Consider the following 3741-nt stretch of genomic DNA (forward strand, 5'->3'; position numbering starts at 1 on the left):
AGAAACTACATCGCTCTTATTTATATTACCAAGTAAGTATTATGTATTATTATCAGATTATATATAAAACTACGTTTTAATAACTTTTGATTCAAGCGCATTAGTAATGTTGAGAAAATTAAAAATATTTAATTCATATGTGTATATAAGTTCTTGGTAAAGAATTAAAATTTGCCCTTTCCCGATCATTGTAAATATCACAACAAACGAATATAACGGAAACCTCGATGTCGAATTATATTCTAGTTTCTTAATTAAAATTTACGTATTATGTGGATCTAACGTAAAACGAATTACGATAAAGACCATGTTTCTCTACTTTTTCAGGAAGATTACAAATAATAGAAATTATTATATTATAAAAATGATTCAGTTCAAAGTGACCGCACCATGCAGTTTGAGCTTATTCAAGGAACTTGAGATGAGGTATGACAAATCTAGGCTGACAGCTGGCATAGATGTACCTACGCTCGAAGAAAAAAAAATTTTTCCCTCCTTTTTTGCAGCAGTAATTTACGAGCAAACATTATGAATTCGTGCATACATGTACACAACAATAGCTAATGAACTTATAGTCTATATTTGGCGAACAAAGCTGCCGCGAAGCTATTGAAGCTAATATACAATGAGCGATCAACGATAGCATAAAAGCTTTAAATTAAATTACCGTTTATCGCGTTCCTATTATTTTATACTATATTCATATTTAATCGGCCTCTGTAACGCATTGCCATTATGTTTTCATTATCCGCGATATAATGCTAGCGATCGTAACAGCGAAACTTTTATAAGTCATTAATGTTATTTGAGCTAATTATTTTAAGCGATATTATAATTTAATGATGCATTTGTCGCACGTGACAGCGTACATTATTTATATTAAAAATTATCGAGGTGTCTTTTATATATGAACAATAAATTGTAAAATTATCTATACGTGAAGATATAATTATCCGAATAAAAATAATGTATAGAACAATAAATCGTAATAAAATATAAATGTCAAAATTGAACTATTGAATCGTATATTCTTACGTTTCAATACGCTCTGCTCTTTGTTGTATATCATGATTTCGTTTCACATAAAATACTTTTGCTACAATGAAAGCCTTTTATGTTGACTATCGATAGGAATTTTCGATTGAATTTAAGTTGTCCCTCGGTGAATATATATCTAATCTGATATAATAAAATCTTAATAAAACGAGGTAAAAGTTTTTATAAAGATGCAATTATTATATTTTATCGTATTGTATTCCAGAGTCTGTTTCTAATGCCTTCTTTCTCTACGTGCTACGATAACAACAAGGGATATTAATCTAAAATTTCTCGATTTAAAAACACGTGTTACGCGCGCAAATTATCGCTGGAAAGTTTCATAAAAACAAAGCTGCGGTTTGAACACGGTGTGACAACGCACTATCAATGCTTGAACTTCCTTTACGGTACTGTATATGTATATATATGTATATACATATATACATGACGGCCATATAAATTTGCCGACCGGCCCATTTACAGTGTCGAAACACGATACGAGTCTGGGGCCGCGCAGCAGAAGCGATTCCATTTCCATTTCCACGAGCGAAGTATATTGCCACGAATGCACGCTTACTTCGAGGCATCCCCAGTCGCATGTATATGTATGTGCGTGTGTGTTGTGTGCGCGCGTATGTGTACGGGAGCGTATAAGATAAAGAATGGACCAAGCCGCATACGTTTTACATCCATTACGAGCGACGCTTCTTCCCGCAAACGGCGGGGGAGGCAGACTTAGGTTCTTGCACAAAAGCTCCGGATGGCGAGGTATTGTGTGTGTGTGTACGTAATGTATACCTGACGATACGTAATTCTCCGCGTATATGCGGGCATGTGCACGCAAGCGCAGACGAAAGCGAAGGTCGATGTATCACACGAGCGTGGCGGATGTCAGATTCGCGCCGGTGGTAGCAAATTTTCGCAAACGGATGTCTGAAGTTCTCTCCTTGCAGAGAGAACGTCTCTTTTCTCGACGATGCTTTCTCTCGGGATTCGTAATTTAACATAACGATACAATTAAGTTCGAGAGAATGATGGCTTGTATGCGAGCGCGGTGAGCGATATATTCTCCTTGGTTCCCTCCCTTATGCTACCCCCTGAACGGAACGGGCGCTCGCCGAAAGTGAATACGCGATATCTGACTACCTGAGTTGCCGTCGAACGGTTTCTCGCGAAGGTATAGAGAAAAATGAGAAGGACTACCGCAACGTGGCACGCAAATTGAATACGGCAAAGTTGGAGGAAAAACTTATGAGAATTGCCGTCGGGGACGTAACCGTGAATACGAATGGGCACGCGCGGCCATTTCTACACTTTCGACTGCGGAGAGAAAGGTCGGATCGATGACGACGACGTTGAAATGACGGGGAAGTGTTTCCCCGTCACCGAGGATACCGTTCGGGTCGTGATATCCGTGAGGAATTTTTTAAAAGCCCGTTGGAAGCCGCGATTAGTCTTTTACGGGCCTCAAATAAAACTGAGAACGACGAGTCGTTTGAAGTTAAATTGCAGTCTTTCTAATTTGTACAAGAGATGCAACATTTTGCTTAAAAGCACTCTGATATGCGGCGAATCGTAAATTAGGACACGTTACCCAGGACGCAGGTGTTGTACGAAATTTACAGAAACAGAACGAACTCGTTTCCGCGGAAATAGATGCACATCTGATCTTGAACGCGCTGTTATGTTCTCACTAAGAGACACTTCGGGTCGCGCTCACTACCTGAGAAACCTTGAAGCGTGTATTCGTCGCCTTTTGTGTACCGAGAGCACTCGGCATTACTCTCTCTCGCTCTAAGTAATTATGTTTTATGCAAAGGAAAACGGCAGCCTACCTCACCGTGAAAAGGCAGCTCGCAAAGAAGCGCCGCAGCGCGAAATGGCTGTTCTCGCGTTACCATTTATCAAAGCTACAACGTGTCTATATTGCGCCGTACAGCGTAAGTGTTCGTCCCGTTGTAAGAAATTCTAGAAAGTATCGTTGCATTACGTAGCCGTACAGAATATTCGCGCGAACCGTAAACCGCGGGAATCGCTCAGAAAAAAAATCAAACGTTCAATCGACGAACGAACTGTCTGACGAACGTCGCGTTTTTATTCAGCTATCATCGATTTATTTGCTAAATTACTGATAAAATATAAATGAAAGCTGACCACGTATGTTGCTCAGGAATATTGCCAAGAAATTATTGGAACGTAGCGGCGATTCGAGATTAGAATATATAGACAACGATATGAGTCCTCTCTCTTTCGCGCACGGCCGTGGCGGCGAAAAATAGAACAACTAGAACAAACGGCGCCGCTTAATGAACGTCATGGCTGATTGACATTTAATTCTCGCAAGAATTTCTCTCCTTTGTGCGACGGTGGATGTGGGAAGGGGGCCAACCTCGAGCGCGCAAAAAGCTAATTGCTTCTCCACTATCCCTCCGCACCCGACGGGCGCGCAGTCGATAATTAAAACCACTTTTTGGAGTTAGGAATTCAATCGAACTATCGCCCGCACGAATGACAAACACCTAATCACTTTGATGGTGCGTCGGTATTCCACGAACCGGCTGTTTACAAACTCACGACGACAGAAACCGGCGCCGTTCATCAAGGGTATGGTAATCAGAGCGTCTGCTCAAGTAAATGAACGCTCGCTATACGGAGCTGTGATCTCCGCCGCTATTGTAAATAATTGTAATAATATTTGAACAG

The sequence above is a fragment of the Temnothorax curvispinosus genome, unplaced genomic scaffold (assembly GCF_003070985.1).
Source record: "Temnothorax curvispinosus isolate PA1 unplaced genomic scaffold, ASM307098v1 QBEX01006326.1, whole genome shotgun sequence".
NCBI lineage: Eukaryota > Metazoa > Arthropoda > Insecta > Hymenoptera > Formicidae > Temnothorax > Temnothorax curvispinosus.